Source organism: Nanorana parkeri, unplaced genomic scaffold (assembly GCF_000935625.1).
Source record: "Nanorana parkeri isolate BGI_ZX_2015 unplaced genomic scaffold, ASM93562v1 scaffold1875, whole genome shotgun sequence".
In the NCBI taxonomy this organism is placed as follows: Eukaryota; Metazoa; Chordata; class Amphibia; order Anura; family Dicroglossidae; genus Nanorana; species Nanorana parkeri.
Window position 1 is genome coordinate 193,595 of NW_017308143.1, and position 15,472 is coordinate 209,066.

Sequence of the window (15,472 nt, forward strand, 5' to 3'; positions counted from 1 at the left end):
GTTTCTCTAGAAAAAATATGAAAAGGTCAGAACCTCGGTTCGCATTTTATTATGGTCTCAAATGTACCAGACAATCTAAGATGGTCCAATTGAATTACGAGTTACAGTTATGATCCACTATATAAGCGTTCACACCTAAAAGTATACGGTTCTGAGGATTCAATCATGCGATTTTTGAGCTCAACACAATAAAACTTTTTTTTTGGTATATAGTAAGTATAGTATATTAAGACTTAAATACACTGAACCAACAATCAATAACTACAAAACACAAAGAAAAGATCATGTTATACAGTATATACAGTATATGTGCCCGTTACTTGTCACACGAGGGCCCCATTCTGTTGGTTCAAAGGTCTGGACTTGTCTCTCCCCACCCCTCAATTGATATATCTTTGGTGCATTGAGGGCCATTGGTTGGTGGCCTCCCAATACTTAATGTAATCAGATCAGAATCAGGAACAAAGTATGTTCCTAGTGTGAGGAAAAAGGGCTTTGGCTCCGAAGTGTTTGTGGATCGTATTATATCTTGTGTTGACCATTTACAATGAACAGGCCTGGACAGATTCATAATTACATTCAAAATCCCCATGTAATCAATTCCTCAGGACAGTAAAACATGTTATTCATTACTCCAGTCACCCAACAAAGAATATATGTTTAATTACAAAAACATATACATAGGTTCATGGAGATTTGATATAAACCTCTTAAGGTATCAGGATATTATGGACATATAACAATCATGTAAAAACGTTGGGGATCATGGCAGGGGAATCTTTTTGTTGGATCATCTAAGAACCACTTGTCTGGCAATAACCCAATGGCTGACGAGTATTATAAATACCCAATAACAGAATCTAAATTTAGGTAACTTTTAAGAGATTGTCTATTAACTGCCAAGTTATGTTCTGTTGAGTATACTACATCTCCTAAAAGCATAGGAAAAGCCCAGGATGTTAAGGGGGAAATATAACCAATGTGTTCTAAATGACTTACTTTGATAAAGGAAAAGGTGAAGATGGTCTTGCAGTCGATCTTCACTGAATAAAAAGCTACACAGACTTCTCAGCTCGCCAAATCTTCCCCAAATAAATTCTGTTGGGAAGTAGTGAATGGAGAACTGAAAATCACTTCCACTAAAAGCAAAGTGAGAGCCACTGATAGTAAGAAGTGGAGGGCTGGTATTTATGTGAGCAGAAACTGGCATTTGCTAACTGATGGGGTTTTCTGATTGGCCAACACACAGGAGCTGCTCATTAGCATATGACTGGAGACTGAAGGAGACCATGGAAAGAGCTCTAGGAGGGTGTATCAGGTAGGTGCATATGAATGGGGTTTGTGTATTGTGTGTTATTGTGCTTGAGGGTGGAGACCTAACCCTGAAACCACGCATCTTAACTAAATGCATTCTATGTTAGGTAATGGAATGTTGTATCAAGCCCGATTTTCCAAAGTTTCTAAGAATTACACTACATTGTAACCATTTTTTCGAAGATCATGTACAAAGTAATTGTTCAAATGTATAAAATATATACATTCAAATATCAATTATAAATATAACATCTATCCACCTAAGAGACTAATAAAGTGAAAAGTATATATCATTTATATACATTGACTTGCTAAAAATATGTGACAACACTTGGCTCTGACTGGGTCACGGGACAGAACTTAGTATGTATTACTTATCAAAGATAATGAAAGTTCAGTGAAAGCTTCAAAATAATTTGCAAAGGCTTGTGGTGCAGATTGCTACTAGCAATTGATGGTATATGGGAGTTTTGCTCGGGAATTGCCTTGACAAAGATATATACAGTGTACACAAAGTACAGAGTGATACACAAATAAGTATATAAATGGGGAAAGGAAGGTAAAGTGGTGAGTATACAGAATATTGAAGGAGGCTCCCCTACTTCTTTATAATAGTAAAAGATGCAATTTTCCCCACGAAGGGGATCCCACCATTGCTTCAAAGTATATAACAAAATATTTATAAAAATATATATTTATTTATAGAAATGCTAAAAAAAACATATATCTGACAAACATAGTTATATCAAAATGCACACAAATACATATATAGCTGCATTCTGCTAGTAATTCTTAACAGTGCTAAGGAGACAATGCTATGGAAAAGCAGTGTAGAGGCCCGCCGTGTAAAAGCCTTAATATTTTCAACTGGTATCACAAATATATATTTTTTTAGAGGCCAGCAGTGCTCATCCTCAAAGCCTAAAAAACAGTATCCCGTTTGGACAATACCTTAGGGTAAGGCGAAATTGTAGCCTAGACAAGGACTTTGAACTTGAGGCCAAAAACTTGAGACATAGACTACAACAAAGAGGATATTCTGATAAGACCCTACAGAAAGCATACAATAGGACCAAAGCCAACTATAGATCAAATTGGACTCAAAAATAAAAAAACAAAACAGAACGACCAACTTGGATTAATTTTTACATATAACAATCAGCACCAAGCAGTTAGGCTGGGTTCACACCTAGGCGTATTGAATATGCACGTTTGTCGCACGGTTCGCGTTGCGCGTTTTTACCGCGTTTCGCGGTTAAAAAAACGCACGACAAACGCGCTTTTCCGTGGGCTACTTGGCTGTATCCCAATGGAAACGCAAGACCAAAATGCCCCAAATAAGTACATGTACTTCTTTGGGCGTAGGCCGTTTTGTAGCGCGTTAGGGACGGGCGGAAATACGGCAAGGTGTGAACCAGACCCATTGAATACAATGGGATTTAGATGTTTGAGCGTTTTGTCGAGCGTTGAACGCGCTACAAAACGTTCAGGTGTGAACCAGGCCTTAGGGACATATTAACGAAGCACTGGCATTGCTTATTAAAGGATTCCAGAATCTCAAAGTTTCTACAGCAGAAACCAACAATAATATAGAAAAAATTCCCCTCTTTAAAACGATAAATTAATTTCCAGTGAATTCATAACAAATAAAAAATTGTCTTGCTGTAAATATCCAGGCACTTACAAATGCCAAAAGTGCAAATTGTGCCCCTTTATTCAAACGGGATCTGAGACCACTACCCCTAGTGGACAAAACATAAAATGTAAACACTTTGCCAACTGTGAAACTAAAGGGGTTATACATCTTCTAACATGCACATGCAATATGTTTTACATAGGGAAGACAAAAAGAATGTTAAAAAACAGAATCTCCGACCATGTCTCTGATATTGGGGCACATGACCTAAGGTCCCCCATTGCCAGACACATGGTACAGGCACATGGGGGAAAAACCCAGGGACTCAGGTTTTTTGTTGTGGATAGAATCCATATACCTAGTAGGGGAGGGAACTGGGATAAACTCCTACTTCAAAGAGAATGCAAATGGATCCATTCCACCAAATCCTATGAAAAAAACAGGAATTAATGATGCCATCAACTTTAGCTGCTTTCTGTGATTCAAGTCCCATTTGATTTATTTACTTATTTGACGCTCATGGTTTGAGTCCCATTCCAAACTGAAATTGTCCCGTCACAAGAGACATATATTTGTATCCGTATAGGATACATATGTACAGGGCAGTCTTTAACGCAGGGCAAAAGGGGCAGGTGCCCTGGGCCCAGTCATTATTGTGGCCCAAAGCAGCTGCCCCTTGAGCTGGCAAAAGATATACACACAGCACTGTTCTATTTACTGTCCTATCGACATCACATGGTGTTGCTCCACCCCTGCCGTACGCCACATAGTGTGAATGCGTTGCGTCTCACAGCCTCACGTCTCATATCTGCTCTGCAGGAGGATGTCGCATGAGGGTGGCTTCTGCTATGTCACACGTCAATAAGAAGAGTGAGATGTGACATCCGGACTAAGCTTCACCACCAGGGCAGAGGCAGGCGAGCTAGGCTGGGCTGCTGGGACATTGCGTATCCAGTCTTTTTATGATGTGTGTAGGTGGCGGGGATGCCCAAGAAAATGTTTGCCCAGGGTCCTATCAATATTAAAGACGGCCCTGCATATGTATAGGGGAGAAAATGTTTTTCGTTTTAATCAGGAGGTACAAATCACTGTATATGTTTGTCCTCGTATTGACTGGGATGATGGAGACTTTTGGGACTCTAGAGAGAAAAAAGGAGAAAAAGAAAACAGAAAAAATAAAAGTCCCACAGAAATCAATGATATATAAACAATCTGATGCTTCGGAGACTTTTCTTTTCAAAAAATTGCTTTTAAAAATAAAATACAACTGATATTATGGAAACGTATTTTGTATATATCTCTCTTTGCTCCCTCTCAATGCCTCTTATACTACCCCAATGAAACATGCAGCAAGCATAGATATTTTGTTATATGCGGAATTCATCTGTACCTCCTGACAACATGTAAACGTGTTGTAAAATACTTAGATTCAAATTTGATTTGGCTTAAAGGGAAAGGGAAATTATAGAATGGGCCCATACATATATACATATATTTACAAGTGACTTTGTGCGTTTAAATGAAGCTTATGAATGTATGACTTTGAACAGACATCTACTGTCCTTGAAATCTGAGCTATGTCAGAATTTGTATAGAACTGGTAAAGAAGCAGCTGTTAGGGGAGTGTTTTAAGAACAAGGTTCTGTGTTTTTAAATAGAGTTGTAGAATGACATTTAGAAATTCATGACTTAAGTAGTTTTGGTCGCACCATATAGAGAAGTATGGGAGTCGTGACGTCAGAAATAAGTTAAGAATATGCTTACATAAGTATATGACCTTATAGGATTAGCCTATCATTAAAGTGACATTAAACCCTCAGATTTTTTAACATAAAACAATACTGTAATGTGCGCCTTACTGTAATCCATGGTTGTTTCCCTTCTCTTTGCTGCTCTTCCTTTTAAATCCTCACGTCTTCTCATGCTGGGGGAGAACTTCCCTTTTCAGCTCAGGGCCTCTTCCTGTAGTGCTGGCTCAGGTTACAGCCTATACAAATGGATTCACAGACACCGTGTGAGACAAGGCAGTCTGCTGAAAAGGGAAGTTATCTCCAAGCATGAGAACAGATACAGATTTAAAAGGAAGAGCATCAAAGAGAAGGGAAACTACCATGGATTACAGTAAGGCGCACATTACAGTATTGTTTTATGTTACAAAATCTGAGGGTTTAATGTCACTTTAACGTCGATTTTGGAATATAAGCGACTTCACACTAGGCACTTCTTAACACTACATAATCTCACGACACTACATCACACTGGAGGCTACACGGAAGAATTTCACACGAAGAGAACTCTAAACACGCCCTCAAGAAGAGACTTTGTTATTCCACCTGCTAAGAAGACTATTTTGGCTGAACCGTTCAGAAACCTTAGAGAATACCACGAGGTAAAGACTCAGAACTTTTAAACTCTGCATTAACTAAGAACTATATACTTTGAACTATTTGTATATTACTTTTGCAATATCATTGGATGCTGCTGTGATGTCCCACTATACAATTAAAGTCACAAGTTTTTCACTCTACAACTGGACATTCATTGATGAAGATTAATCACCTTAAGACGCTTAAATCGTAAGTGTCAGTCAAGAAATATTAGTTTTCTTACACGTGTTGAATATAATCTGTCTCGCTAAGAAGGAATAGCCTAAAGAAATTATCTAATTATTTATTAAATATTTTCTTTCAACACGTTTTGTAATAGTGAATATCTTCCTGTTTGAAAGAAATGCACCCACTGGGGACACAATTAAGAACTACAAACGCACTCAACAATTTGTCACCAGCTATACAGTAAGGTGCACACGAAATGGGCTTTGAACAGTGGTACAGTAGAAAGGCATCATGGCACACTCACAAACCAGCATGTAAAACAACTTGTCTCACCACTAAGGACAATGACAGAGGTTTGGATACACGCCTTCAGCCGAGGATGTGTAAGCCCATTTCGTGTGCACCTTACTGTATAACTGGTAACAAATTGTTGAGGGTGTTTGTCGTTTGTTTTGCTTGACCGATTTGGTGCAGCGACGCATGGGGTTTCTCAGCTGCCAATAGGATGTGCGGGATCCCTTGTGTGTTTCTGTACTTTTAAGGAGGTTGGGCGTCCTCCTGACAAACCTGCACCCAATTTGATATCTTCTGCCCCCATGTGCTCCAAGATGGAGACTCTCATAGTTTAGAGAGGCGCGGCAGTGCGGCTTTCACATTTTCTGCAGAAGACGTGTATCCAAACCTCTGTCATTGTCCTTAGTGGTGAGACAAGTTGTTTTACATGCTGGTTTTGTGAGTGTGCCATGATGCCTTTCTGCTGTTTTACAATTAAGAACGAAACACACTCTAAATGTGCTTCACATGTTACTAATTAAAGAATTTACTTGATATATTAGGATGAGAAAACCAAAAACCTTCACTGAACAACGCCCTTCAGATGAATCCCCCGGTGTGGGAGGGGGCGAAACGCGTCATAGGCGTTCAGTGAAGGTTTCTCTCATGTAGCTGGTTCTGCTGAGGCCGCCTTGTGTTTTTGCCCAAAAATACCTGTCTACAAACAACTTGAATCTGATACATTAACAAGAAGTTCTTTGGAGTCTTGTGTTGAGGAGGAAAAAAAAGGAGAGAAAGAGACTGTACGGCTTCAGTGAAGGCTTACATCCAGAACGAACACACACAAAAGCAGAGATAAATTTATCTCCTGAACCCATTACAGTCATTATTGTTTCTTCGTTATATTTGACGGCTACTTTCCTTTGATTTTTCGGATCTCCGTCCAATGATTAAGGATACCAGGCCACTTTGTATCGCTCCAGCAGATTCAATTCTGCCTTGCCTTCTTTTTTGTTCCTTGATTTTACTTTCTTCAACCACCTTGGATTAAATAACCCCATGGAAGCAGTACAAGGGTTCAGTTAAGGCATTAATCCACAACACCCAGCAAGAAGCCGAGATAAATATTATATCTCCTGAACCTCCTGTCTCCGGTAACTGGATTCAAATCACAAAAGTGGCAACACTATTCTTCGTCTTCAAAACGGGACCCTAAAAACGAGGATTCCTCCTATCGTGAGTCAAATCATATTCTTTACATCTTGATGCTGACTTTATTTTTGTTCTCTTTCATTTTTTTTCATACATATGTTCACTCCTCAAATATAGAGCTCTTTCGTTTTTCCATGAATATGGGTAATTTTTCCCATTTATGTGGAGACTTTTGAAACCACAAATAAAAAACGCAAAAAAATATATATTTGTGATACCAGTTGAAAATATTAAGGCTTTTACACGGCGGGCCTCTACACTGCTTTTCCATAGCATTGTCTCCTTAGCACTGTTAAGAATTACTAGCAGAATGCAGCTATATAATGTATTTGTGTGCATTTTGATATAACTATGTTTGTCAGATATATGTTTTTTAGCATTTCTATAAATATATATTTTTATAAATATTTTGTTATATACTTTGAAGCAATGGTGGGATCCCCTGCGTGGGGAAAACTGCATCTTTAACTACCATGGATTACAGTAAGGCGCACATTACAGTATTGTTTTATGTTACAAAATCTGAGGGTTTAATGTCACTTTAACGTCGATTTTGGAATATAAGCGACTTCACACTAGGCACTTCTTAACACTACATAATCTCACGACACTACATCACACTGGAGGCTACACGGAAGAATTTCACACGAAGAGAACTCTAAACACGCCCTCAAGAAGAGACTTTGTTATTCCACCTGCTAAGAAGACTATTTTGGCTGAACCGTTCAGAAACCTTAGAGAATACCACGAGGTAAAGACTCAGAACTTTTAAACTCTGCATTAACTAAGAACTATATACTTTGAACTATTTGTATATTACTTTTGCAATATCATTGGATGCTGCTGTGATGTCCCACTATACAATTAAAGTCACAAGTTTTTCACTCTACAACTGGACATTCATTGATGAAGATTAATCACCTTAAGACGCTTAAATCGTAAGTGTCAGTCAAGAAATATTAGTTTTCTTACACGTGTTGAATATAATCTGTCTCGCTAAGAAGGAATAGCCTAAAGAAATTATCTAATTATTTATTAAATATTTTCTTTCAACACGTTTTGTAATAGTGAATATCTTCCTGTTTGAAAGAAATGCACCCACTGGGGACACAATTAAGAACGACAAACGCACTCAACAATTTGTCACCAGCTATACAGTAAGGTGCACACGAAATGGGCTTTGAACAGTGGTACAGTAGAAAGGCATCATGGCACACTCACAAACCAGCATGTAAAACAACTTGTCTCACCACTAAGGACAATGACAGAGGTTTGGATACACGCCTTCAGCCGAGGATGTGTAAGCCCATTTCGTGTGCACCTTACTGTATAACTGGTAACAAATTGTTGAGGGTGTTTGTCGTTTGTTTTGCTTGACCGATTTGGTGCAGCGACGCATGGGGTTTCTCAGCTGCCAATAGGATGTGCGGGATCCCTTGTGTGTTTCTGTACTTTTAAGGAGGTTGGGCGTCCTCCTGACAAACCTGCACCCAATTTGATATCTTCTGCCATGTGCTCCAAGATGGAGACTCTCATGTTTAGAGTTAGGACCGCACTATAAGAGGTGCCTTGGCGCGGCAGTGCGGCTTTCACATTTTCTGCAGAAGACGTGTATCCAAACCTCTGTCATTGTCCTTAGTGGTGAGACAAGTTGTTTTACATGCTGGTTTTGTGAGTGTGCCATGATGCCTTTCTGCTGTTTTACAATTAAGAACGAAACACACTCTAAATGTGCTTCACATGTTACTAATTAAAGAATTTACTTGATATATTAGGATGAGAAAACCAAAAACCTTCACTGAACAACGCCCTTCAGATGAATCCCCCGGTGTGGGAGGGGGCGAAACGCGTCATAGGCGTTCAGTGAAGGTTTCTCTCATGTAGCTGGTTCTGCTGAGGCCGCCTTGTGTTTTTGCCCAAAAATACCTGTCTACAAACAACTTGAATCTGATACATTAACAAGAAGTTCTTTGGAGTCTTGTGTTGAGGAGGAAAAAAAAGGAGAGAAAGAGACTGTACGGCTTCAGTGAAGGCTTACATCCAGAACGAACACACACAAAAGCAGAGATAAATTTATCTCCTGAACCCATTACAGTCATTATTGTTTCTTCGTTATATTTGACGGCTACTTTCCTTTGATTTTTCGGATCTCCGTCCAATGATTAAGGATACCAGGCCACTTTGTATCGCTCCAGCAGATTCAATTCTGCCTTGCCTTCTTTTTTGTTCCTTGATTTTACTTTCTTCAACCACCTTGGATTAAATAACCCCATGGAAGCAGTACAAGGGTTCAGTTAAGGCATTAATCCACAACACCCAGCAAGAAGCCGAGATAAATATTATATCTCCTGAACCTCCTGTCTCCGGTAACTGGATTCAAATCACAAAAGTGGCAACACTATTCTTCGTCTTCAAAACGGGACCCTAAAAACGAGGATTCCTCCTATCGTGAGTCAAATCATATTCTTTACATCTTGATGCTGACTTTATTTTTGTTCTCTTTCATTTTTTTTCATACATATGTTCACTCCTCAAATATAGAGCTCTTTCGTTTTTCCATGAATATGGGTAATTTTTCCCATTTATGTGGAGACTTTTGAAACCACAAATAAAAAACGCAAAAAAATATATATTTGTGATACCAGTTGAAAATATTAAGGCTTTTACACGGCGGGCCTCTACACTGCTTTTCCATAGCATTGTCTCCTTAGCACTGTTAAGAATTACTAGCAGAATGCAGCTATATAATGTATTTGTGTGCATTTTGATATAACTATGTTTGTCAGATATATGTTTTTTAGCATTTCTATAAATATATATTTTTATAAATATTTTGTTATATACTTTGAAGGAATGGTGGGATCCCCTTCGTGGGGAAAATTGCATCTTTTACTGATACACAAATAAGTTACTCTTTTGTTAATAGTTAAGGTGCTTGAATACTATATATTTACAATGGTGGAGCTTGGTGGAAATTGATGATCCCTCAAGTTCTTCACAGGATATTTCACAAATAATTAATTTCAGGAACACACGGGTGGTTATTTAGTAGTATCACCACGCTAATAAAAGCATCGAAATGTACAACAAATGGCTCATAATGAAGTGTGTTCATTAAGTAGCATATAGTAGAGATTTATTGCAGAAATGTTTAATATATGTTAGCTGTGTAGTTCCCACACCATAGCAGGTCTATTATTCCATCTGTGTAACAATTCTAGCTCCGGCAATTTTGTCCAATGTAATTTATAAATTAATTGGGGGAATATGAAGGAACTTTTCTTAAAATGTTGAAATATTAATTGACAGTTGTATTTTGTTTCAACAATCTACTTTACTCTAAACATTTCATCTTGAGGTTACAGTCCATATTAAACCCCCCTTCCCCCATTCACAACAATGCAATGATGCAACACCATAGAGGTGCTGCAGAATACATTGGGGTACATTACAATAGGGCGTCCCACTCATTTTGACTGGGCTGCTCACAGCAGATAAAATTACATTTCCGTGAGATTGCATTGTAACCGAAGTGGTGCAATACAACACACATGCAATGTCTAGGTAGGTTGGGATGACAAAAAATAAATAATTTCACCTCAGCACACCTAACCTTGCAACATGAGATGCAGGATTGTGTGTTCCAGTCAACACATCCCCACATTGCAATGATGTGAACAGAGCCTTACTCTTAACATTCACTTTGAGATAACAACTTAATTGTCAAACTTTAGTAACGTGGATACAATTCATTTATCAGGGTAATTTGTTGTACTTATTTCTGTAAATACAGTTGTGCTCTTAAAGGCGCTATGAGGGGAGTGCTTTTCACTCACCTCATAGTTCTAGCCGACCTGCGACAATGAGACTGTCACAGGTCGGCTCAGTAGATCGGGAAGTGAGGGAACACATACCGGGTTCGCTCACCTCTCGATCCTGTCACGGCTCTCTGCCATGACAGGGGAGGGGCTGGATTCCCCCCCCTCTCCGATCCTCCAGCGCTGATTGGCGGAACGGACGGGGGAGGGGGCGATGATTTCGACATCGATGTCGGGATCCGCTCCGCCTGTGGCGTCTCAGTATACCGCCAGCTGTAGCTCGCGGTATACTGAGCCTAGGTTGACGGGAGGACGCTAGTTTGTGTCCTCCTGTTACCCTAAGGAGAACTATGGGGAAAAGCCCTAATCCCATAGTTCTCCTTTAAGTTTACACAGCGCTGACAAAATCTGCAAAATGCTGGCCATTTAGATGCTATATTGCTGGTCATTTTTTTTTCTTGCAACAAGGAACCCTAAGGGTGTAGGGGACTATGGGCTAAGGGTTGGGGTCCAAGGATTTAGAGGGTTAAGTGGGGGGGGTAAGCATTTGGTGGGCTGAGGGCTAAGGTGTCAGGGTATTTCTATATAAAATTAAAAAAAAAAAACTGATGAACTATGACTTGTACAGAAACTAAATCAAAATTTTCTGTGCACTGTAAAACAAGGGGCATTCTCTGGGAAGATTGGACATACTCTAGCTCCGACAAGGTGGAACCAACCTGAATTTCCTCCAGAGGGCTCATCTCCTGGGTGGCCCCTTACTGACACTCCCAAAGCTTCCTTCTAGACTCTACGACACTGACCCCTTGACGACCGACCCGTCCCATGTGTTCCTGGTGGTTCCCGAATAATGATATTTGTTGCTGAAAGACGTAATGGCAGCACAGTTTGCCCTCAATACTCATTCCCAGTGCAGACCAAATGTGCCTTCTCTTTTCTTTTCTTTTTCTTGCTCTCTTTTTTAGGATGTTAAGCGTTAAGTAATAAGCTTCAGTTTGTAGTTCAAAATGTAACTATGGATTCATGATACTGTTGGAGACGGATGTCTTGTATATTGCCCACTGAATAATTCATATGTCTACATTCGCTCTGAAGACCGTATGAGACACACATGCCCCTGTTGTTACAATGTCACTTCTCTTGTAACTCTTTATTCAATCCAATTTTTGTCATGCATCCTTTGAAATAAAAATTACATGCATAAAAAAAACAAGGGGACAGAAGTCCGTGCTGGACAGATACATTAATTCACCTAAATAGCCTATTTTGTACAAATTAAGCAATGAACAAACAATACAGGAGAGACCCTTGAGGAACCAGCTTTTGTACTAACCAACTATATTCAAAGAGGTAAACATTGCAAATTAAGTCTAAGATTTTAGTAACCGAGTGATCACAATTGACAATGCTGAAAGACCCTTAAACTTCAAGGTCAGTAAATAAAAGTAATGAATCAAGAAAGACCCAGATTAAGGATATCTTGGCCCCATATGAAAAATTAACCAAGAAACAAAAAGACTCCAAGACAGCTAATTCACCCGATTGTTCCAAGATTGAGGTCACCTATGATTATTGTCTGAGGTTGAGTAAGTTATCAAAACACATCCAAGACTTACTCAACTGTGCAGACAATATGAGCGAACTAACCAATCAACTACCATTTCTGAACCGATCAATAGGAAGAAAGCTAAATAGTGGCTGGGGAGTCGTCAATACGAACAATGCTTCCCAACCATATAAAATACCGAGAGAAAAAAAAGGAGGAAAGAGAGAAAAAAAAAGACCTCTGAAGAAAACTTATTGGATGTACCAAAAGGACTGCCACCCATTGACCATCGCTAAGACCTTTAATCCTTGCTGCCTAAAACGAGCCATCATTCATCTCATCCAAAAAGACTCTGAACATTTTTCTTTTGAAGGATTGGTGAGATACAGATTATATATCAAAAATTAACTTTCTTTATTCTAAAATCATAGCGGTTTTATGTTATTATTAGTGTTTTTGTTTACAATTCTTATTAACAGTGTGCGGGTGGAATTATTCTGATAATTTCTCATATCTTTTTCCATTTTATTTCTGATATTGTACTGTGTATGATTGCATCGGGTACAGATATGTGTATAAATCGTTGCCATTGTAAATATACTAGCCTGTTTGCTTGTTGTCCCTATTAGACTAGTAAACCTATTATCTTCAGAAATCATTGGGATCGCAAGGGAATTCTTAACTTTTGAGAAACGTCTCTTTCTTTCCTATGGTCACGGAAAGTGAGAAACTGTCTGAAAAAGGTGTCTAGGTATTTTTATTTTTCTGATATTTTATTTCCATTTATTTCTTTGATTGTGTGTTTGAATTGTAATCACCAGTAATTTAAGTTTTGTACAGAAATATATGATTATACTCGTATATTAATACATTATTTTGATTAGTGTAATTGGGAGATATTTATATATTGTGGTAAAAAATCGCCATAAACTCAAAAGAACTCAGGGAAGTGGTTTGGGGTGTATTATTAAGTGTCTGAACTAAATTCATACTGTTTAAGTTATTTATTATTTGCCGTATTCGTCTGGAGGCACTGTCTATTAAATCTAAATATAATTCAGACACCACCCTATTATAATAATGCACCAAGCTTTTAATACCACTCAAGCACAACAAAGGGTTTAGGGGGTCAGGGTCCAAGGATGTAGGGGGCTTAAGCTATAGAAGCTTTACAGGGTATAGGATTAGAGGGCTGAGAAGTGTCAAAACGTCTGGAACAAAATAATTTAAAAGTGAACGGTGTGCCCACAAACACAATTGCTAATACTCCGAATGAAAATAAGCTTGGAAGGAAGTCAATGAGGCCTATAAGTAGAAGCACGGAGGTCAATTGTGGGTGTTTTCAGGGATTGTGAGTTGCAGCGACACACATAATGTAGTCACAATTAATGGCAAGATGAATGCATCATAATATAGAGGCATCCATGTAAATTATAAACACCCCACACCCTTTCCACCTTCCTTAAAAGGAGAACTATGGGGGCAGGGCTTTTCCCCATAGTTCAAAAAATTATGGAGTCGATCCTGTCACGGCCGAGCTGTGACAGGATCGAGAGGTGAGCGAACGCCGGTATGTGTTCGCTCACTTCCCGATCTACTGAGCCGACCAGTGACAGTCTCATTGTCACAGGTCGGCTAGAACTATGAGGTGAGTGAAAACCACCCCCCCCCCCACCTCATAGCTCTCCTTTAAATCTTAAAATTCAGGATAGGAAATAACAGATAGTTTTTCATGAAGAAAAAAACATTGTATGGAACATGCTGCAGAGTGCATGGGACCATTGGGTTTAATATACCCTTTTGCTAGAAAAGTCAAGTAGCCATTAGTCAGTTGTCAAGATTGTGACCCAATTTGTCTTTTCCTGAAGTTCGTATGAACAAGGCCATTAGAGTTACTGTATTGTGTGAACTTTCATACCCTGAGCACTAAAAGGGAATATACTTTGTAAAGATTCTAAAAATGTTGGTGAAAACAATGAACAGGAGTGGCTGGATTGTTATGTTAATTACCTGATGGGAGGGATGGAGTGTGCTACACCTGGCATGGCTCCTCTCTGCTGGACACTTTCCTTGGTATGCATCTGCTGATCGCTTATAGGCCAAAAAGCGTGAACTCAACTCACTGATATTACATTTTAGCTATGGAAAATATATTTCTCGATTGTGTGGCGCATTTTGTTTTTTAAATCGTGCATAGGTAAGTATGCTTTGAAAGAATGAATAGGAACTAAGAAAACTTACTCCTACTCCCATAAGTAGCTGAGGATATATCATCATGGACTGTATTGTAATATCACGTTATGTTGAGTGCTCCTTTAACACTGCCCAATCTACTCTGTGATCAATCCCTCAGCCTGATAAGTCTATGGCGCGCACCGTCAAGAATGGGAACTATGCATACACATGTGCAGTACCAGCCAAGGTTTTAAACCCAACATGTTTGCAGAATTGGGAGGCAGATTATTGTCGGGAGAAAACAGGGACACCGGAACTCCAAATCACATGTCATTGCTTGAGGAAGGGGATCCCGTGTGACCCCGAAACGGTCGCAATCGTGTGACATGTCGTATTCTCTTCAATAAAAAAGACTTTTTGCATTTACGTTTACATTGGAGTGCCGGTGTCCCTGTTTTCTGCTGTTATATGACGGTTGTCATCCGTCGATCACCGCAACACCCATCTGATATTTTTCTTTTGGAGACAAGCGGTCAGGAGTGTGGTGGGATCATGGATCTAGATTATTGCCGGGCTCACACCAAAACTGGACCTAAAACATAGTCAACAGAGATCTGTTGACTTGCAGTTTCAACCTCTATTGACTTTTGTTCCTTTTTTTAATGTTTTGCCAATTTTTTTTCCAAATATGTTTCATTAATGGAGAACTATGAGGGGGAGGGGCTTTTCACTCACCTCATAGTTCTAGCCGACCTGTGACAATGAGACTGTCACAGGTCGGCTCAGTAGATCGGGAAGTGAGCGAACACATACTGGCGCTCGCTCACTTCACGGCTCTCTGCCGTGACAGGGGAGGGGCTGGATCCCCCCCGCTCCGATCCGCAAGCGCTGACTGGCGGAGCGGACGGGGGGAGGGGGGCGGGGACAGCCGGCTCGGCCTCCA